The sequence below is a fragment of the Carassius auratus genome, chromosome 37 (genome assembly GCF_003368295.1).
Source record: "Carassius auratus strain Wakin chromosome 37, ASM336829v1, whole genome shotgun sequence".
Taxonomy (NCBI): Eukaryota; Metazoa; Chordata; class Actinopteri; order Cypriniformes; family Cyprinidae; genus Carassius; species Carassius auratus.
This window is the reverse complement of record NC_039279.1, coordinates 9,398,910-9,423,415: the sequence shown is the minus strand read 5'-3', so window position 1 is coordinate 9,423,415 and position 24,506 is coordinate 9,398,910. Positions and strand designations below refer to the sequence as shown.

At 36.1% G+C, this 24,506-nt stretch overlaps 1 protein-coding gene across 1 annotated transcript in view; it reads right to left on the bottom strand.

Annotated features, from left to right (window-relative positions):
• Positions 1-20,621, bottom strand: part of LOC113056115 (supervillin-like) — an 87,840-nt gene extending 67,219 nt beyond the window's left edge. Inside the window, exon 1 of the mRNA XM_026222628.1 lies at positions 20,460-20,621. The gene's annotated coding sequence lies outside the window, so the exon portion shown is untranslated. The remainder of the gene's footprint in view (positions 1-20,459) is intronic.
• Between the last annotated feature and the right edge of the window lie 3,885 nt (positions 20,622-24,506).

Sequence of the window (24,506 nt, the reverse complement as noted above, 5' to 3'; positions counted from 1 at the left end):
TGTAGCTGCACAGAAACCGTTATCAGCCATGTGAAATTAACAGGTTATTCTGCTTCAGATTCTTAGCTCAAAATAGGACACTTTTAAACAACACAAAATATTAAGATGACTATGTATTTTTACAGCATCTTCGGTGCCCTGAATACAATTTCTCTGTTACTGAGAAAAAAACTGAAACACAAATTTCTGCAAAGGTTGGCAGAGAATGCACAGGGAACCATTATGAGTATGACAACAATTTCCTGAACTCCTTTGCACAAATACTCACTTTATCACAGAACAGAATGAGATGAAAAAATATGCATGCCTCATGGGCAATCCAAGTGAGGCTTTTTTATATATTTCTTGATCCTCATTGACATGCTTAACAAAAACAGCCCAACATAAAGATTTCTGGATGAGCCTTGTCTGCATAACATCTTCATGTCACGTATAAAGAAGCAAAAATATGACAGAGAAAAACACTAAGCACTTTACCTCTCAACATGCTCTCTCCCTTTAGCATTTCTTTATTGGCACATGGACGTCAGAGTGAAATCTAGGAGCCTTAACAACAAACAAAGAGATGCTACATCCTGCAAAGACTGGGAAGAAGTCACTGTAGAGAGAGGCATGCCAAATGGGATGGTCTGGGAAGGACAGTACAGCCCAATAAACTGAGAAACATGTGACACACATGCACCCAAACCAGTATGTGTTTTCACAACAGAGAAGTTTTGCTACCACCAAGTGTTTTTGTTAGATGTTAATGCTTTATGACTGGTAAGATGCAAGAGACTAAATAAGTACCGTAATTCCTCAAATAAAAATCTGGAGGGGATTATGCAGCAGAGCCAGATAACGAACGTACACGCCCACTGCCAGAGCGTTTCTTGTTCTTGATTCAAGAACCGGTTGCATCAGTTTTCGGATCACCAGTACACTGAATCTACCAGTACTATGATCTCTGTCTACTGGAACGCTATCGCTTTTAATTTAAAAATGGTTATTTAAAACAATTACTTATCAAACAGATGCAATTAGAAAAAAGGCCTGCCTCTAATAAAAGCCTGCTTCAAATCAAAGCCTGTTACCTTCTGCAGTTCAGGTAAATAAAGGCCCCGGCTGAGGAATTACAGTAATAGGTTTTTTAGGGCAGCAAGAACAAAATCAAGCATGTACCCACATACCGATATTGAACCTAGCCAAATCTACAATGGCCGTCCCAAAACCAAGGACACAAAAGGATAACGAAAAGCTTGCCAACTCATCAAGAACTCAAATGAATGGAGATAACGGTTCATTAGAGTGCTGCCAGGTTGATAGAGGCATAAATCATGATGAAAAACTTTTAATGAGGGTAACAAGTGGGGCACGGCAGGAAAACATTTTGTATAACGAACATGAACCAATGCCAGATGGTCCATCTGGCCAGACACACAATCAATGTAACCTCTTTATTAGTTAAGGCATCAACATCTTCCCTGTGTCAGCAACAAACTGAAAACTCAGTTTTTGCCAAAGACAACATTTACCAGTAATCAAACATACAGTGCTGTAAACTGGTGCGGCTGCACCAGGCCCCGTGCTTACGGGAGCCCCGCGGTGAAAGGACCACGGCGAGAATTTAGATTTCAGCAGAACTAAAGAATTCTGACAATGCTGATTTTTTAAATCTTTACTTTAATATAGAAAATACTGATAAGTATTAACATAAATTAGTAAATAAATTGTAATAATAAATAAATGGAGATATTGAAGCGCCTTGTATTAGCCAGCTAGTTAGTCAATTAGCATAACCATACCTTTCATTTCAATTTTGTGCATACAATTGAAAATGACATACTTGACTGAATGCTAGATTATAGACATTACGACACTTTTTGAAAAAAAACAACGACAAAGCAATCAATAATGTAACTGAAATTAAACCAGCATTACAGAAGCTTAAATTGTAAAAAAAAAAAATGTAAATAAAGTAAAATGAAATCATCTGTTGGAGTTGAGACAGTGTTTGATTCTCATGTGAAACATATGTTCTTAATTTTGGTGTATCTGGCAAAGAAATGCATACTACTATTATGGTCATCTCCTCAGGTTCCTTCTTTCAAAATGTGGATGTCTAAAATATCTATATTACTCCCGCTTGAGAAACTTACATATGACGTGCACCGAAAATCTGATGACTTTTGGCGGATATGGTCACCTCTTTGGCATTATATAAAGAACCTTCCTTGACTCTCTAATTTGTGATTCCCTGTACTTGTAATGTATTTTATCATTTGACCTTTTTTTTTTTTTTTTCCTTCTTCCTTTCTATTGTATTTTGCTTTGTTCTTATTTTGTATGTCTGACACTGTATCTGTGTACTTCTGATCATTGAACTGACAATAAAAAAAAAAAAAAAAAAAAAAAAAAAAAGTAAAATGAAATCAGCAGTTAACTCAAGCAAAAACGTTCGATGGTATTAAGTGTTGCCTATTAAGATGTCCTAAAAAGGCTATTTCAATATACTAAATAAACGTCACAGCTAATACAGTCGTTAACTTGTGATTTTTACCTCCATATTGATATTCTGCTCCTCTTCTTTGCGTCGCTTCCAGTCTTGTGCCCCTGATAATTTTCTTTTTTTCACTCATTTTTTAGAAATTATACTTTAAGAGCACATAAATGGCTAAACTATTTTAACTGCATGCACCATTGCATAATTAAAGCGTTATGATGATGTATATTAGGGCTGTCACTTTTAGTTCGAAAATTGATTGCACAATCGATCTGACCAACCAAAAAAAAATTCGAAAATGAAAATAGGGAATTGATTTTAACCAAATATGTACACTATTAATTTTAAAAGAATTCAACAATTAAAAAATATGTAACAAAACTCACAAACAAGCAGAAAAAGAAAATAAAGAATTCCGAAAGTGCAGTATGCGTTGCGAAAGCTAGACAGAAAATAACAGCAATTTTACGCGCCTATAAGACATCTTATGCTGCGTTGCGTTCACATCAAACGCGAATAGAGTGTCTGGCGTGAATGATTTCAATGTTAAGTCAATGTAAAGACACGTTTACTTGCGTCTGGAGGTCTCGCGGCAGACGTGTATTCGCCTCATTGAAAAGGACCGTTGCAAGCTGACAGCGACCGGCTTTTGTGGTGGACAATTGGCAGTAATACCCCCACCTTGCGCAGCTGTAACGTTACCTGAGTGTCCCTGGGACATCAGTGCGGTCGGAGCACGTCTTCTCAACAGCTTGACATATTGTAAATAAAAAACACTCTGCTCTGGACCCCGAAAATGTTGATCGACTTGTTTTCATGTCCAATAAATTTGAAATGGTGTCGTTTACATTCAATAAAAAAATTTAAAAAGAAATTTAAAAATTCAATTTAAAGTTTCATAATTTAAAGTTTCATTTTTTTTTTTTTTTTTTTTTACAGTTGTTTGAAATGGATTGAATCATTTTTTTAAATAATCTTGGAGATTTTTTAATTGCCTAAATCATAAATGCAGCCGGGTTGAAGCCTGCACTGGGGTTTTCCTTTTGTTATGGCAGCCGTCCCCTCTGCACATTTATATTTTTTTGCTGTTTGTTATTCTGCACGAAAATTCATGCCAATAAATAAGAAACATTGCTGACTTGTGCGTTTACAGCGCTCTCTTTACTTTCGTCCGTTATTTGACATTGAAAAAACGTCTTTTTTTTTTTTAGACATGGAAAATCGATTTTACAATTGATTCAATGAACACTTATCGAAAATGATTTTTTCACAAAATTGACAGCCATAATGTATATCATATCTGTCATATATATGTTGTATATATGTCATGTCACAGAAAGTGTTTAAATTAGTCCAACATGACGTTGTCAAATCTCATTTTTTGTTAATGTCAATTTTTTTCTAACATTATTTTAATCAGTCCGATGATGGATCAGTACTAAAATTGTTAACTGTCAGAAATTGTTTTGCTTTATATATGGGAGTAAGAGCGCACAAAGGTCACAAGAGGGCGTACTAACGACCCAAAAAAAAAACCTTTCCTGCTGTGCCCCCCCAGTCATTTTGCGATTAAGTCACCTAAGCCACGGTGTAAATTTAAATAAGTTGTCAGAGAATCGAAAATGCAATCGAATCGAGGATTTGGAGAATCGTGACACCCCTAGTGATTAACAACACATTTTTTAGTGGTGTGACAAACTCAGAACACATATTTAACATTGCTTTACACAAACTTTAAATATGTAAGTTACTGATATCTAGATCTGATTTTTTATTTATTTTTTGCTTTGAGACGTAATAACTAGACAATAATAAAAATGTTAATTGAATGTAAAATAGTGAGAACCTAATAGTGAGAAATATATATATATATATATATATATATATATATATATATATATATATATATATATATATATATATGCAGAGTTCAGATGCAAAAACCTCTAAATCCATCAGACTTATTTTCTTTAAATGAGCATTTTTTATTAGGCTCCTGTGTTCACGTTCATTAGTTTCATTTTAAAGGTACTGATAAGGTTATTAGTCAGTGAATAAAATAACTTTTTTTTTTTAAATGTCACTTCAGTCAATTCAGTGATTTTTAACAAATTAGATTTTCTTTTGCGTCAAAACCAGCTAAATCCACTTGTGCTTTTTTGGCAAAAACCTCTAAATCCACCTATTTGGAACAAGACATAGTAAATATTTAAACAATCACTAAAAATCACTAAAAATGTAACTAGAAACAATGAAAAAGATTAGAGCATAATCATTTCAAAACTAAACAGTAGACAAACTTCTTTACAGGGGGGTTGAATGTGATCTTCGATTATTTGCAAATTCCACCTGATTTCTCTGCAGTCACCTTTCTGCCCTGTATGAATAACGACAACCCCCCCCCCCCCCCCCCCCCAAAAAAAAAATCTATATATACACATGTAAAAGAAAGATTCACACAGTATAACCACATTGGCAAAAAATGGCAGTACATTTATTTTAACAATTCAAAAAACAAATGTTGCACAAACATTAAATTAAAAATACATCTATCCAAGTAAGTGCATTAAGTCATTAACATTACATTGACATCAATAAAATTTTAACAATAACGTAATTTCTGATATTTGGGATTTATAAGTTGAACTATGTAAACATTGCAAACATTGATGTAAACAAAGCATATTCGATTCAGTATAATCAAGTATTAAACATCAATATCTGTGCATTTTGTATAAGAAGCTTATAAGACTTAAGCAGTGTAAAGTAATAATTTAATATAAAATTCAAGTATAAAAAAAATCAGTGCAAATAAACAGGTATTCTAAATGTAATTAAAAATGTAAAAGCCCTAAACAATTCCAATATAATGTTCCAATATAAACTGCATATCAGATGCAAGTAGAATAAATTAGATCATTAAATGTAAAGCGACATTAAGATAACAATAAAAATAGGACTTGACCTGTTTGTGAATTAGAAAAAAGCTTACACAAGCAAATAAAACACAAACAGTACTGTGCAATAAGAGGACATCTCTCAGAAACTTTTAGATGCTGTCATTCATTCATCCTCAAGGTCTTGTTCAATGCCCTTGCCACCATCACTTGCCAGGATGTTTTCATAGAACTCTTGTACAGCTTTTGGTGCTCCCAACTCACCCAGCAGCTTCAAGACATCAGTCCTCTTTGCTTCATTGACGCAGTTCACATCCGGAAGAAGAGCCGGCTTGAACTGAAACCACTTCTTTCCCCGCTTCAGCACAGAGTGCTGGCAAAATTCACCAGCAAAAGCAGGCTTTAGCCCCAGCTTATCTCCAGAGATTTGCAGCACTCTTGCTTCACTTATTTTGAATGATCTCTGAGTTGTTGTGAACCTGGCTGCTGCCTCTTTGAAGTCATAGCACTGCCAGTCCTTTCCATATTGATAGACAGTGCCATGCTTCAGCAAAATGTTGTTATACTCTTCTGGCAACAGAATAGTTGTATGCTTCCGGATATCTTGCTCAATCCTTCCAAACACTCTGTCAGCTGGAAGGAAACTGTGCCCTCGTATAGGAAAGAAGTAAGTGATGTTGAGCTGGGGGTACAGCTGAGAACGCATGGCAAACAACATAGACAGAACATTAATGTTTTTATTCTGGCCGTAGCAAGAGTCAGAGAACAGTCGGAGGCTCTGACACTGTCGCAGATCAACTCCTGCCACTGAGGTGAAGTAGTGATGTAGAGCTGACGCGACAATGTTACTATCCTTTGAGTTCTCATATTCCAGCCAGGTGTACAGATTTATCTCATGCCGACTCTGGGGTTCTCCTCTGCCACGGTGACGGACCACACCGAATACATAAAAGTATACCTGCCTTGAGTAATACGTTTGACAGATGGCAGACCTAGGAAGGACCAGGTTCTCCATTATGTCAAAGCAGACAGTGAATGTATCACCCACGTCATTTAGTGTGTCATAAAACTGACGAGCTCGGCGACGGTGAAGTGTGTAAAGAAGAATCTTGTTCCGCTTCTCTTCTGCAGTCAGATCAGGATCATTGATTGCAATGCGGAATTTGACACACGAAGAGCACACATCTTTGGCAGGATGACCAAAAGCCAGGTTGAAGTCATACACAAAGATGCTCCAGTATAGTGAGTAGGAAACTTGTTGATGATTCTGCTCAAGAAACATCTGATGCATTTTTGCCACACTCAAGTCACTCGGCAGGAACTTTCTCCCAGGTGCACCACGGCGGGCATAGTGGCTTGCTCTACAATTAAAAGACTGTATGTGCTTTCGAACTATGTCCTTCTTTGCAGTTTGTGCTTCAATTTCCCTGGGACCACCACGATGTTCGGGACGTGCTTTGCCGTTCTCAAGCCAGTACTTTGCAATACTCTGAACTCTGTCTTTCTTGACACCTAAAATGAAAATAAACATGAAACCAATCATGCAGGCATATTACCCATATTACACAAAATTTAAAAACATGAATTGACAACAGTTATACAGTTTATTTTTTTGGAAAAGGTCTGCCCATATTAAATGCTCTCCCCATTGTGCAACAATACTATTTGTAATTTCACTTATATTTCTTTGATACCACCCAACTTAGTCCATCCCTATAACTTAATCCATCTATAACTCACCTGCACATACAATGTTTGTTCTATTTTTTATATATATATACATATTTATTTTATATGTGTTTGTATTTTTATTTACTTATTTTTATTTTTCATTATCTGTGTGTTGTTGTTGTCTCTGTTTACTGGAAGCTTTTGTCACTAGAACAAATTCCATGTATGTGCAAACATACTTGGCAATAAAGCTCTTTCTGATTCTGATATCGTTTTAAACAAATGTAGGTAGCCTATGACCATCAATGATAATAATTTAAATAAGATACATGGCATTTAATACTGCAGAGAGATGCATTACCAGATAATAACTGCTGAAAAATAGCCTGTGTAACGTTACTGAGCACGTACTAGAGTAAGATAATTGGATAAACACGGCTTTGATGAGGTAAAACAAAAATTAGAAAAATAAATAAAACACTAACAATAAAACAAATACTAAGCCACTAATGCAAAAATATGGAAAAAAATATAAACTTGTGATGAGAAATTCATTGTACTTACAGAAAATGCTCAGGAATGAAGCATGGCAGATGGGAACTTTTGTTTTATCTTCTTTCAAAACGGCATACTTTATCGATACATCTCTTTGCCTTCTTTTCTCTTCAGCCTCCACTTGTTGTCTCCTCCGTTTACATGGCATAGCATCCATATGAGACAGAAGAATGGCATCTTGTTCGACTTTGTCGTTGGTGGAATAGAGCTGTTGTTTGATGTAAAATAAATCAGATTCCTTCAAAGTAACAGCACCGCACCAAGAAGTGTTATGAGTGCATGCTACACTTGCGACCAAGCCATTTCCACTGTATCGATTTACTTTTGCCTTGTAACGGGAAGAGTTTTGAGGTAAACGACGTTTTCTTCTGCCATTTGATGTCATTAGGATAGGCTCATCCATTTCATCGTACTCCATCTTAAAAACGTAAAAAAATCTGAATCTGAATAAAACAAAAACAATCTCCTCAGACGTCTAAAAAAAGCCGTCTCCTCAGCGCGCCGCTATATTGAAACCGCCTGTATTGATTCGCGCCTTCTGATTGGTTCTCGGGATGTAGCGGCTTTTGCTGCCAAAGAGAAGTGGCGTCTAGAGGCTTTTGCCAACAAACTGATATTTCTGAATGGGCTGAGGGTGAGATTTAGAGTATTTGAAGCAAATATATTTGTTGAACGTGTACTGTATGCAGATAGCTTTCACTCAATGTCATTATCTCATTTTTGACGGAGGTGGCGTTTAGCGGCTTTTGCATCTGAACTCTTCATATATATATATATATATATATATATATATATATGAAACAAAATGCAAACAGTGGTAAAATGTTTTATTTGTGTTTAATTACCAAGTTATTTTGATTAAACAAGATTATTTGTAATGGGTCACATAGGGGTGTCACGATTCTCCAAATCCTCGATTCGATTGCATTTTCGATTCTAAGGTCACGTTCGATTCGATTCTCGATTTTTACATTTATTCTTTTTAAAGCACAGATTGTCATTTTTCAAACTAGACTTTTATGTAATATAATATCTGACCTTTGTTTGCAATGTACCACATTACACTGTCAAATTAAAAACTTTTATTAACAACATAATGTAACAATAACTTATATCTTTAGTCAATTGAAAACTTAAAATAAACTGCCATCCAGTTTCTCTTTTGTAAGTGCAGTCTTCTTCACAAAAGATGACTATATATATATATATATATATATATATATATATATATATATATATATATATATATATATATATATATATATATATATATATAATGTATGTATGTATGTATGTATGTATGTTTGTACAGTATGTATGTGTGTGTGTGTGTGTGTGTGCATCATTAGTCTGTAAAATATGTGTATCTCTTATTACAAGACTGCAATCACTAGCAATCAGAAGAATTCCAGTTAATCAAGTATCTAAAAAAGATCTACTCTATAAACAATGCATTAAATTACATTAAAGACAAAAATAAATTAAACAAGCAAAAGAAATGATTATTCACATGTACCTGGTCCACTGATGAAGTCATGGGTCAAGTCAAGTGAATTATTAATCATTTTCTAACAGGCGTCGAATACTGACTTTAGGAAAAGGGGAATAACCAATGACATTTGAGATAACAACTAAAACAGCAAGCCCCGCCCCACGACTGACAAAAATAAAATTGTTCGCGCGAGCAGAGGTGAGATGATCGAGCGCGAGGATGTGGGGAAAGAGCATGCGCGCGTGAGGGCTTTTATTGCGCGCAAAGTACGTCACCCGCGCGCGAGAGTTTGAAATGAGCTCGCGGGCTCCCGTTTCTTCGCATCCGATTCAGTTTTCCTCTCGCGGAAGCCATATAAGTACAAAGTCTTGTCGCAATCTTGCGTCTTTGGCGCTTAGAGGGTTAACAACCTTTTCTTCTACTAGCTTAAGACAGGTTAAATACAGCTTGACATTATTGTAGACAGTAGGGGAGGAATCAAACATAGCTGAATGTCACTAGGTATCTGTGTAAATGCTTTTCAAAAGACATTTGTACCCACCCGTCCTCTTTCCATGTCTCTACTCAGGCAATTATTCTATCTCCACAACTCAATCCATTAAATAAAACATGGACACTTATCTCTCCATTACTGCATAATGTCTAAAAGATATATTGTGCAAAGATAATGCCTAATCTTTTGATAAGCAATAATGGAAGAAAAACAATGGTCTCATAAACTGTAACAAAACGTGTACACTCCCTATACATTTCTGAGCCACTCTAGACTCAAAACATTGAAGTCAACATGATAAATTTGACCAAATTATAATAATTGTTCAGGCTTGTATTTAAAGGACAACTGGAAAAATACTCACAGAGTGGGTTTCAAAAGTCTGAGACCATATTGTACACATTTAAAGGGGTCAAGAACTACCTTTTTAACTATTATTAATTGTGTACTGTTCTCTGAGGTCCACTTATAATGTTATCAAAATTTTAACAAAAATAATACATATTTTAGCAGTAATTGAATATTTTTATGTCCTGGTTTGACCCCTTTCATCAGAAGGCTTGAATTGTGCCTTGTTTGTAAACAAATCTGCTGTTAAATTAAGTGAACAAACAACCAACCTTTTACTGACACTTTCCAAATGCTGGGCTCAAGAGGAAAGCAATGCAATGACTCTTTTCCCACAGCTTGGCACTGAACAGCGTCTTATCTTCAGAGCATCTTTATCGTTTGGTTTCTGTGTAGACCTGCATTCGTCTTTCTCGTTATTTACACTGTGTGTGAATCAGTGGCAGGAGCTAAACAGGCAGTTGTGTTGAAGCATGCGTTGATCTTCTGCGGAGACGGGGTTTACCCACTCTATTACGTCAGAGCGGCACAATGCACAAGCTGTCGTTTTGCCAAACTGGCTTCAATATAAGCTGTTTTTAGACTAATGAGAAAGTTTTGAGTTCTGAAACTTGCCGGATATTTTTTATAGTATGATGAACTCTTATATGATCTTTAAAGATCAAGGGAATTTTGAAATGTAATGAATATTGTAATGAATAAGAGAATACAATAGAAGCATTTCCTCAAGTAGTTTCAGACCTTCAGATGACAAAGTAAACTAAATATATCTATTGGATACAGATATTAGGCTTGCCGCGATAGACGGTGTTGACTGTGATACTGGTTTAAAGCTGCGACACCAGTTACACATCACTTTCCCACTGTGACACCGTCCCCACCGTCGTTTTTTTTTTTTTTTTTTTTTTTTTTTTTTATATTTATTTGAAGTAAAAATAATAATTATAAATAATTTTGTTTAAAAGAGAGCATACACTATAATTAAAAACTGTACGCAGCTACAATGCTTCGTGCCAAGAAAGTCACGTCACAGATCAGCATAACGTCATCTCTTCTCCCTGTGCTGCGACTCAAAGACGACACATTGGCCACATCATATCTATTTTGAGGAGCTGTGATATTTTAGCTGAAATTGCCATCGGTGACAATATAAATATATGCGCTATGAGCATATAATGTCTTTGCATGTAATGTGCCCAAATATGCACAGGGAAAGCAAAGAGTAGCATACCATCTTGTTCAAACAATTATCATCTGTCAAGTACCAACGCTGATGGCACACCTGCTGAGAAAAAAAGCTATCTCCAGATGTGCCAGCAATAGAGAGAGAGAAAAAATGTGGACACAGAGGATCATCCTTCCATGTCAGTCACCCATGTAAAAGTGCAGAAATGCATTTTAAAACTTCTTGGATTCAATACTGGGCAGAGTAATATTGATTTCAACACTGGAAAAAAATTATTTGAAGAAGGAAACTGAGAAAACATGGCAATAGTTAGAAGTAGGGCTGTGACGGTCACCTTGACAGCTGCCACTGGTGATAGTGCACGTAACATCACGCACTCTATAACAAGCATAATACAAAGTTTTGTATACAAGTGTAATAAAACGAATAATTTTATTTAGATTGTAAGTCTATGGTAATTCACAAACAGCATTTCCTTTAGATTAGCAGGCTCATTGAGCGCAGGAAAATATAGTTTATGCATTCAGCAAATTAATTTTGTGTTGGGCAGTGGACCTTGTTGAGAAACCAAATACTACATCGTTGATCTGGAGCCATCCCCAGTCACGTCACCCATCTGCATTTGTACAAGTTCCCGTGATCACAAATGCCTGGCTGGTCTGGTTTGGTGAGGCTTTCTCCAAACTGGCCAAATACTAACGAGACAGCAATAAATGAAAGATTAACAAGAAATGTGGCGACTATTCTTATTTCAAAGTGAGCACATGCAGATGAGGAGTTAATGTGCTTGCTTTCTTGGTGGCAGAGAAGTGAACTGTGTCCCCACCGCATCACAACAGGTTCAGTCTGTCTAAAGTCTCCACAGGACATTTGAACTTTGTGTCAGTAGCCTACCTTATAAATAGGACGTGGCAGTTTTCAGTCAGGGATTTGTCATGTTGTGCCGCTCCGCATCCAGTGTAGTATCACTGATTATAAGGAGCATTTGCTTGCATTCTTATTTAGGCTACTTTCTTGTTTAACTGAATAATTTCTTTGATATTTATTTTAGTGTTTTGCAGGCTGCCTATTCACTGACAGAAGTGCTAAAATTAAAACGATGATGAGTTGAATCAGGTGTGTATGATGAGTGAGGGTGCTTTCACACTTGCACTTTTGGTGCGCACCCGGTTTCAATTGATGTCAGAGTTCGGTTCGTTTGGATGATGTGAATGCGGTCTTCCAAATTCGAGGGCGCACCCAAAAACCGTACCCGAGTCCACTTAGAAAGGGTGGTCTAGGGTATGGTTCATGTGGATTCTGGTAAGGTTGGCTGCTGATGTGATCACAATCGTACCAAAGTGAACCACTATTAATGAAGTATTATTTGATGAAAATGCGTTTGTGTATTTCATTCACTTTCCTGACAAGCGTGACTGACGCACTGCAAGCAGAGGGCTGTACATTTCATTTCTGTTCGCAGCGTTCTTTAGAGCATTTGCAGAACATTCGTAGGACAGACTCAAGTGCCGTTATATGCCGATGCTTTATAAACAAAACAAACAGTTCAAAAACTTAAATAGATAAAAGTAGAGAAAGTAATGTTATGCATTCACAATCAAACTCGGGTTCGGACCAGGCAAGCGAACCAAGTGTGAAAGCACCCTGAGATAGTGCTGGGCTGCTCCAGGACAGTTTTGAAAACCATTTCAGAGACAATTTCTTAAATGTGACACATAATATATACTGTATATTAAATGCATGCACAGTTTTAAGACAACTTTAATCACCTTTTCTAACTAAATGACTTAATTGCATGCATGTAGTTTATTTCACGCTTTTATATAAAAAAGGATCTACAGGTTACAGTGTGATTGAAGAGCACGCGCTGTGATTACTACAAATAACCATAAACCAAAATTTACTGTTTGTGATACTGGCTTACAGGTTAGACTATAAATTGTCAAAATACCACACAGCATGAGCTGTGAACTCTTTAGCACGAGCTTGACACTATTGGCTACACTTACAACACACTGCACATCAAATTAACGTTAAAGATAAAGATTTTGAATATGATTGGGGTGGTTCTCCATTACTCTATATAAAAAATGTGTGTGTATGTGTGTGTGTACTAACTTAACTATATTTTCGGGTCAATTTTGTACCGAAAATATGGTTGAGCTAAATCTGACAAAATCTCCAAAAAAATCTCCCTTTGGGGATGTCCTCATTTGTAAAACTGCTATAAAAATAAAGTAAACCTTTTTTTTATTATTGTAAAATTGCAGAAAGTTTTCTAAGGGCTAGGTTTAGGTGTAGGGATGGTGTAGGGCGATAGAACATACAGTTTGTACAGTATAAAAACCATTACGCCTATGGGATGTCCCCACTTTTCACAAAAACAAACGTGCGTGTGTGTGTGTGTGTGTGTGTGTGTGTGTGTGAGAAAGAGAGAGACTGTATGATCTTTAACATGCACTAACTTGGGTGGAGGTTTGATCTCCCTCCAGATCTGGCTTTTTGCACTCTTACGAAGAAAATTCTGAGGCAAGGCTTAATTGAAAAATCGTGTTCGCTCTCTCTCTCTCGCTCAACCACAAGCAGAACCCATCACTTCTGCAAAAAACAGCCTCTTGCCTCTTTTCCTCTGTGACATCCAAAGTGCTAAAGGAAGTTTAGTGCCATTTGCAGAGGCAATGGTTTGCAGCTGCAAGGCTGTATAATCAAATCAACTCCTGATCCGTCTGACATATATGAAAAGCAGAGTTGCATTTTGGAAAAGACAAATCCATCCACAACACAGCACACAGAAAGCAACCAGAAGCAAGATGTAAGTGTCCAACGTGTGTTAGCATTTATTTTTAAGTGTTTTCTCATGACATTCAGGGATTGCCCAGGTGAATTCATTAAAAAGCTTGAATCAATCCTCGCTTAAACAATACCAATGCAGGATCTCATTCTTATTTTGTATTTCTTGGCGAACTGATTTCATTGGCATCGTTTACTACAATAAGAAACAAAAAAATCATCCTTGTAAAAGTTAATAAAGTTACTGCTGCCTACCTGGCAAAGTTGAATGATTTTGCTGAAAGCAAAAGAAGGGCTACATTATCCAGCCAGGAAAACATTGACACAACTGTGCCTGCATATTCCATGTTAAGAGAATTGCCAAATGCAATTTGCAAACCACACATAGTTTGACAACAGTCTGAAGTTGTTAACTTCCATCACGTGGGCACCAGTGTTTTAAACAAATGCAATTAAATAAATGTAAACCCCCTCAAAGCATCTTAGATTGAATAAGCAAGCAGAAGACAGCTGACGGTGCACATAAACAATGAACCTAAAAGCACTGTTATCTCTAAATGAAGTCACAACAACTGCAAATGGAACCAGTGAATGAAAAACAAATAGGCCTATACGACCTAACCTCTAAATGGATGTGCTTTTTTCTGCTGTGACACATAACACATTTAAACAATCAAAAAACTCAAGAACAATAACAATAATGACATAATGTCTTCATTAGGTCTTAGAAACAGACTGTGCTTTTCCCAGTGTACTCCAGAACTCTGTGGCCCACTGCCAGAGAATATCGTGAGTGATCAAAACATCTGGGATCCTCATGTGAGTGCTAAGTATACATTTTTAACAACATGCCTCTTGACAGAAGGTATGGTGTGTAAATATGGTGGCAAGTCTGTCCATGGTCAGGAGCTCAAGTGTTTTTGTGTTTATACTTCGCAGTGAGTCATAGATATTCTTAACTCATAATTGTGACACATCCGTTCTCTATAAACTAAGAATACATGCCCTCCAAGCTTAAGCTATACAGGGGTCATTTCATGAGGAATCAAATTTTCTTGAACTTGCCAGGAAGAGTTCAGTGTATTATGAAAACATACCAAACAAAACTAAACTGCACTCGTCTTATACTTCTGCAACATTAAAACATTAGACAAAATAACACATTTACAAATAAGCAACTCCTGTTTGGTATTCAGGCAAGTGACATAAGATGAAATCTGCAGGAAAAGCCTACTATTATTTCTAATCAGAATAAATAATAAGACGGGCAAGACGGTTAAACTTTGCACTGCTGCTGACTGTGTGTCGCACACTCTTTACTTTCTCATAAAAGATCACAACATTATTTTTAACAAGACTCCTGATAAATTTCAGTCCTACCATCGCTATATGTGGACATTTTAAATCACAGATTATTTTGCGAACACACCACAGCAGCTAAAACTATAGACCTGATATTAAATCCACAGGTTATAAGCAAATTAAAAAAAAATAAAAAAAGTGTTGTATCTTATTTCACATGCAAATGTGGTTTATTCGGAAGATCTAAAGCAAAGGCAGCTAAATAGCCTGTTTATGGTGCAAAAAAAGGAAAAATCATGACATAAGGAGAAAAAAAATAGAAGATAACCTTTTTTTCGCACTTCATTTAGACACCATAAGCCATGAATGACTATTGATTGCTCAAACACTATTACACATCGAAGTCTGTGATTAGTAAACCACATACTGTATGTACATACATGGCATTTTAAAATCTTTTTACACATTTCTGAAAGGTTATGTAGGCAAAATCTTTCAAGAGAGAAACTGAAGACAAAGGCACACACACCAACCTATGGCCTTGATCATTTACAAGCAAAATGCAAAAACCAGGTGCTTGTTACACAATACAGACAGAGGAGCAGTTTCTCAATCTTCTCTCAACAGTGAGGGCCACGCCTCAGGAGCCCCAGCTGCTCCTCATCCCAGTGCAGGGGGGAAATTGAGGCCCCACACCGGTTCTCACTGCCTTAAACTACAGTGCTGGGTCTCTAACAATGATGTCAGCCCCTGCACTTATCCAACAGGGTCAGCCATGACTCAGAGAGAGTCTACAGGGAAGTTCTCCTTTCGGACAACACTGGGACTGTGTGAGAGAAACCTTAGAGGAACAAAAAAAAAAGGGAACAACCAAGATCCAAGAATAATTTCTCATGAAATGTTCTCATAAGCTGCAATCATTACATTGTTGCCAATTTTCTGTAACGTCATTAAGCCTGTTATGTTTTTAGAACTTTGTAGGTACACTACATGTATAGATTTTACTCCACACAGCTTCTCAGACTAGGATGTTCAACAGTAATATTTAAAAGGTGAAAGGAACGCAAAGAAACTCAGTGCTGTTTGTAGCATCTCCATATAATTAAACGATGACAGCCTTTGTGAAGGAAATATGATAATATAAAATATAAATATAATAAAATATACAATATTAATCAAGGGTAACACAAGAAGTACTGTTGATAACAAGAACAGAATCCAGTCTCATCGGGATGTCATGGTAGTTTCCCCCTGCTTAGGCCAGAGCACGACTACAGCTGCTATTATCTTGTTCAGAGAGCTGATCCTTATTCTGATTAATGAGCAGTTGCTTCAGAAGGCCCTGAGGGTTATGTCTGCTGAATGATGGGTACAGATGTTACTGTGCCAACTACGACACAAGGTCATTCCCCCATTATGCATACCTCAATGACAAGTGTGTGTGAACAAACATTAAAGTAACTAAACATTTTAATAAAAAAAATAATAGCCAATTCAAAATATTATAAAAACATAATAGTATATAAACAATACTAAAATAACACTGCACTCAATATTTCACTCAATATGCTGCATATATTAGGATATTTAAATAAGCATGCTTAGTCCTCCTGTTTTCACTTTTAATTACTTATGTTATCATCTATGCTCCCTTTTAATCTAAATTTACTATAAATTTTTTATACTGTATATTGTACTACAGTGATGACTAAATTCACTTTTAACAATTTAAAACTACTGACATTACTTTTCTACCATCAAAGTCTGGTTTTCTGGGTCTGTAATTCACAGACCATTAAGAAGTGAACCAATTAATACAAATAATAGTTTGAACATGATTTGAAGCAGACAAGGAATGAGCTTTGAAAATGTATACATTACAACAGTCATCTGACTCAAGGACCACAGACGGAAAGTGAGGTTAACCATAAACTTACTAGATTAGACATCCTGTTCTGTAATCCACATCATGCTCCTTCCACTGCAAAATATAACAGCCTATCGAAAGACAGCTTTGTTATGAAACATAAGAGCTATGATCAGTCATGAGACAAAGCCCCCCATCACTGTGATGAAAACAGATACGGATGGACAACATGACCCTTTTACTGTAGCTTGGAGAATGAAAAATGAAATTGGCCTTTCCCTATTCTGTAGAAAACATCTGCACTTAGTTCACCCAAAAATTTACATTTGCTGAAAATTTGCTCATCCTCAGGCCACTGAAGATGTAAATGAGTTTGGAGAAATTTAGCATTACATCATTTGTTCACCAATTGATTCTCTGCAATGAAAGGGTGCTGTCAGAATGAGAGACCAAACAGCTGATAAAAACACCACAAAGCAATCAACACAATACTAGTCCATCAATTAATGTATTGTGAAACAAAAAGCTGCAGGTTTTTAACATACAAATCCATTATTAAGATTGGTTAATTTCAAGCCATTGCTTCCGAGTCTATCAATTGCTTGCTTAGAGATGCACCTTTTCAAAACTCAGGATCGGTGTCAGCTCGAATACTAGCATTTTCTGCCGGATCGGGTATCAGTCAGACGAGACCAATCCAAATCCCATATTGTGCGTATACTATTCTGTGTTATTGTTCAGCTCCACCAAAGGCACAAAAACATTATAAAGCACCAAAACGTTTTCGTGGAGATATTTCAAGTGTTTTGCAGCTGTTCCATAGTTCAGTGTGAGGTACAGATTAATATAGAAGTCATTAAATTCAGTTCACATAAACTCTTCTTTCCACTGTGGCTGTCTGTCATCCTCCATTCAGCAATCAAGCTGCAACAACTATGTTAACTGAAAAGTTCGTTATCATTATTGATGTGCACAGCTTTTCAATTAACACCGGCTCTGTTTAGTAACAGCTGCTCTATGTGAAATCACGCACCTGCTGGAATTTACAGCCGATTAGATACCCGGCTTTACGGGCCAGTTCTCTCTGTTTATACTATACCACTCTCTAAGCCCTTCATTTAAGCCCATCTCTGGTTAAAGATCTATGCCAATAGCTGCCAGCATTACGAAACCCATTCAACTCAGCTTTTAAAGGCCAAGCGGGAAATCATTAAAGCTCAAATTGCAAATTAAAGTTTCAAATTCAAACCAGGCACACCCTAAATACAAGTAAAAAGACCTGATAGCAATATGCTTTTATTATTATTTTGCCACTTTTTTATTTTATACTTTTAAAATGGCAGCCTGCAAAAATTAAATATGGAAACAAATAGTGTAGATTCAAGATTAGCTTGAATTTGTTTCTTACCCTAAGTAAATTTAAAACAAGGTTTCATAATTCAAATGTAAGGGTAAGAGATTAATTCACTTGCATTTATAACTGTTTGTGTTTACAGTCATGCTCTTTGACAGGGCAGATCACAAATGTTTGTTGCCAGCCATATGCAGTACTTGCATTCACATTTTCTAATAAAATATATAGGTGATAAAGTAACTAACGAACTTGGATAACCATGTATAGTATGCATTTTAAATCAATATTTAAGGTAAAACTTATTTGTAGGTATAAGGTAAAGTGTATCTTAGGTCCTGTAACTGGTAAACTGTTCATTGATTTATTTATTAAATTCAAATACATACAGTCAGTACGATGTCATATAACTGCTTACCTAATTATATAAATTAATTATGCAAATTAGGGCTGTCAAAAAAAAATTGCATTCGAATTTAAGGTGTGCATCAGTGGCGCACAAAATGTGACAACAATTTAAGTGTCATTGTATTTGAATGTTTTTGTTAGCCTATCCAGTTGAACCCATTAGATGCAGCACTGCTGCGTTGTTCATTCAAAATATTGCAGAAAAAGAGAACAATCAATGCAAGGAAGATGTTGTTTACATCAAAACCGAACCAAGCCGTTCACACAGAGCGTATATTTATCACATTTTCTTGAGGGACATCAAGAATGGAATTTACTTGTGATGCTGTTTTGTTTCTAATTGTTTAAGCAAATGTATTAATTATATAAGATTTATAAAAGCTTTTTTTCCCCCTAACTGAAATTATGGCTTGTAAAGTCAAATATAGTTCAAATAATTATGAATATCATAATTAAGTAAAACATTTGAATGTAGTTTTTCAGCCATTATGACAGCACTAATGCAACTGCTGTTTAAAATCATTTTAGATGGTCTACAGCATGTCACACTATGCTGTAGAAACATAACCAATTCAGGCCAACTGAACGCATGAAAAAAATTGTTTTTGGCAGAACTAAATGCAAAAGTGAACCACAAAGGTCATAAAGCTGCATCACTGATGGGGTTATATTAGATCAATGCAAATGAGACCGGATCATAAAATAATCCAGTGCAGCGCAGCAAAGGCACTTTTGTTGTGTTACTCACTAACGCTGTACACAGAGCTGTGGCTCTTAAACTATAAAAACAACATTTGTAAATTGATGTAACTAATTTTAATCTAATTTCTACATTACTACTATTTAGCATGCAAAATTATGTAAAATGTACACCCACATGCCGAGTCGGTGACATCATACGACTTTAGCCATCAGGAGTCACATTCAATTCTCTGCTTTTGTCAGCTGCATCTCCCCAGGAGCGCGCATTATGACCGCGCCTCCAGCTGGGAAGCATGTAGTGTATCAAGTAACGGGAGCGACTCGTCATTTAGCCACAATGAAGGATAAACAGACCACTGGCACGCTTTACATAGCGCTTCGAAACCTCGCCCTGTTCATATCTCACGGATACACTTCAATAAAAAGTTTAATACTTTAGTCCACGGTCTATTTTGCACACTTTTCACGTGTGAGTCAAACATCATTCAATCAATTGCTGGCGCACGGGAGCGCGCATCCTGTCCGCTGTTATACTCAAGAAACCTTGTAGTAAACTAAAGAAACCTTCACCAAATGAGAGCCGTTATGTTTAACTGCAACGTCAAGTAAAAATAAAATAGTAAATACTTAAAAACGATTCAATACTTTTCTTGGAGACAGTTAAACAAACTGACAAAAACAAAGACAAACCACCAACAGGTCTGAGGAGAAACAGCTTTATCTCCTTAACACTACAAATTACTCAAGAGTATTTAAGCACAAACCTATTTATGTTGTGTTTGTTGTTTTGTTAATTGCTGTCAACAAAACAAAACTCACTTGTGGAATTACGCACAAGCAAAACGATGTTTAAAAGGCGTGACGTTAACATCCAACGAACAGTACGCAAGCAAGTTAACTAATTTAACAACTTACCCGAGAGGTACTCGTCACTGACGTTTAGGAGTTATCTCCAAACTGTAGTTCGTGAATACAAAAGCGTCAACAAAGATCATCTCCTCAAACATATCTTGACAAACGTATGAGTTGAGTGAACGCAGGGAAACCGTGCGCGCGTCCGTATGTTATTCACGCTCACCAGCGCGCGCCTCCAACTTGCATTTGTCTAGCTTCCGGGCGACGTGAGTGTAATCTTAAAGGAATAGTTGATCCATCCAAAATATAAAATAAAATAAAATCTATAAGTATTTGCTCACCGTCATGAAGTTTCAAACTTTATTACTTCCTTTGGATATCCAACAGTCACTCAGTTGAAACTGTCCATTGGAAACCATAATAGAAATAACAATTGTTCCCTTATCATCAGCCTTTCCATTATTCATTATTTTGAATGAATATACAAACTGCCAGATACATCATTGTGGTTTGCAACAAAATTCCCCACAATACAAATTCAGCAACAGCAATAAAAGCATCTTTGTATTCAGAGAGCTAAAGTTTGAAAGGACAATGATTGTTAGTTGGCGGAACATGAATTGAAAAAGCATGCCAGCGTAATAAATTTGAAACCGGGAAAACATGTGGTTACCATGTATGAGACAATAGACCCATGAAGAGACAATAGACCCATGAAGAACTGAGACACTTGAACTGTTCCAACATTGGTTAGTATGGTTACTTGTCATTCACCAGGACCTGGAAACCTTACAGTGCATTGGCTCCAAGAAACCTCTGCAGAAGCCAGAGCTATAAATACATTGGTATTGAAACTCTCCATCCAGTTTATAAGTTAAACACTTGTGTTGGATTAAATTCTTATAACAAATTCATGCTCTGTGGGTGTCAGTTTTCTGCTCAACACCAGTCAAGTGTATGCTTTATGAGTGATTAAGATAAAATCTTACTTTAATAGTCAAGTTTACATATGAAGCATTTGATTTCACTAATAAAAGAACCACTTCAAATCTCATTGTGTGGAGAAAAATGAGGAACAAAAATGTTTGTTGAACCGTCATTTCACATGCAGCAGAAGGGAAATTTGATTGCACATCCATTTGGTATTTTGATACATAGGAAACAGATGTGACCTTCGCCCTTTATGTCTTGATATTGCATTTCAAATCTCATGCAAAGCTTACAGAACTTTATATGAAAATGGTGCATATATTTCATATGCATATTGCATGTTCTGTTCTAAGCAGTGTTGTTTACTAAAACTATATAGAACTATAACTAATAAATATTGTTATTGGAAACTGAAAATTGAAATTAAAAAGTTGAAGAACTTCAACTTATAAAATGTAAACAAAACTGAAAAATGTTGCCTTGGTGATTATCTAAACTCAGTTTAAGCCATAACAATAAAACTAAAACCAAAACTGAAAATAAGATAATTTAAAGCTATATACAATAATAATAATAATAATAATAATAATAAAATCACTTAACAAAATTACTAAAAACTAAAATGAAAAATATACAAATAAAAATATTAATAAATACTAATAGAATAATACTTAAAAACACTGACTGTAATGTTCTTGTGAGGTTTAGAAAACAAAGGTGTGTTGAAAGTGAACAACAAAACAACCTTCTGTCGAAATCGAATCGAAACTTCAACCTTCTGAAATGAATAAATAAAAAGGATGTGTAAGGTCAGTTCTTGTTTTTCAGCCAAGAACTGATCAACAATGCTCTTTTGACTCGGGCTATTGTAATGCCACCAGTGTACCGATGTGGTCAAAGAGGTGCTGTTCATTGTTTACAGCCAGGAGTGTCTCAAATCCTTAGTTTCTATAAAAAGACATAAGAATGTAATGTGCTGACTAAGTGGCGTAAAAGCTTGAAAGAAAATTACCCAATTTGAGATTACAACAAGCAAATGTTATGAAGAGGAGGATGCTATCGAACAGGGTCAGCTGTATTAATTATACAGCGGAGCATCTTTATGCTGGGCTTTGTGAATCTGAAGAGAATTTTCAACTCAGACACCAAACAATATGTTAATGTTGTTTGATTAAATAATTTATTGTTTAAGCACATCATATGCCATGTTTAAGTTTCAGTACATAAAGTGTAGTATAGGAAATAACTATAGAGCAACGTCTTCGAAAAGAGCTTTAATTTCGTTGCATTTTTTCGTGGGTTTAATGTATTAAAACACTCTGTACAGCCCAAGCTCTGGAGGCCTTTTTTGTTGTTGTTGTTGTTGAAGCTGAGACAGAGAGCAAAGGATGGATGGTTCATGAGGGACAAGGAGGAACATATCTGAACAGAAAGGAATGAAGAATGCACACATGGATAGTGAAATGAGAGTGAAAACAGCAGAACTTATTACATGGGTTGATGTTGATGAGTCTCTGGGTTAGAGGAAAGACCATAAGCCATATTGTGAGCGACAGGAGGTCTATTTCGCCTACAACCATGAATCTCCATGCAGTACAGATTTATGGGAGCTAGGTGCTATTAGAGCAGACATAACTTGGAAGTGTGAAGGAAAAAGCTTAATAAAAATCCAAATGGAGCCAGGTTATGCCATACTACAGTATCAAGATAATGGGGAAAATGTGTTTTTTGAGAGCAAAAATCATGAATCATAGGTTCAAGTTGACTGGAGGAATATAAAGCTTGATGGAGTATTTCTTGCTGACCGGTTGGTAGTTTGAATGCACACTCATCTACCACTTTATGATCCATTAATTTCACACAAAAGCAGTTTTGGTGGTTTTGGTTCTCTTTTGAAGAGAAAATAAGATAAGAACCCTAGTTTGAACTAGATCTTAAATTAAAACTCTTTATTTCACAGCTCCAAACTAAGCTTAACCTTCAGCTTGAAGAGTTTTCAAATAAGTTAACAGAAACACAGCAAAACATGTATGAAATGATGTAAAATAGTCCTGACACAAAGTTGTACAACAGCCAATTTCCACGTGAACAAAACAATGCCTCAGATGATTAAAATAATTGAATTTGTAATAAAACATGTCACATGATCTTTGTAATAATACGAAATTGATCGAATTGTATCTGTAAATGATTTATGGTCATGCTGAGCGGTGTCAGATGTCTTTAGCCCCTGCTGAGACAAAGCCTGTGTTTACCTAAAAGAAAGCAAAGGAAAAGAATACAAAGGCCTCAAATATGACTGCCATCCCCCACCCATTGAGTTAGACATCATAATAACATTATTGCTCAACTATAACATGCCCCTGGCTTTATTGTGTTTATGTCAAATGGTCTCATCCTGTTTCTACTTTCCTATGACTCTCAGATATGCATTATTCAGTCAAGCCCATTGAGAGGATGAATACAAAAAGATCTCATCCTGTATGTGGCCTCCGGTTACTCTCACTAAATAATTTAAAGACATCCACCCACTCACTCATATAAACAGAAACATTACAGTAGGAGAAAGAGAAATGGGCCCAATAACAGAGCGAATGAGGGAGCGATGAGTTTGAAGATGTTGAAGGTGTTGGTGATCTAATAACAAAACTAAAGCACATCCAACAAACCAAACCTAAAGGTGATTTCAAATGTAAGTTCCACATTTAAACTATAAGCAATTATATTGCTCTTTCAGTCATATTTGGTAGCATGTTGAATGACAAATTAGATATTGTACAATATTTACTGTATATTAAGAACAAGAAATTTAGCCCATGTATACAAGTCACCCATAGACCACCCATTTTATTATCCAGAATTATACAACATTTCAATAATGAAAGAAGTTTTGAAAGATTCTCTACATCAGCTCTGTGATATAAGGTGGATTGGTGGGTTCTTGGTGGGTTCTAGTGGGTTTTCTAGTTTAGTAATGGGGCCAAACTCATAAATTGTTTGGCCAAACCTTTCTGTGGAGCTGGGCTTGATTTAAACATGCTTTTGATGAAAAGAGTCACCAGTCTACAGTGTGCTTTTTAATCTTTTTACTTTGTGAAGGCTACCAAGTAAATGTCTGGCAGAGGTAAACAGCATCTATCCTAAAGTAACCATCTATCCTGGTCACAAATACAATCA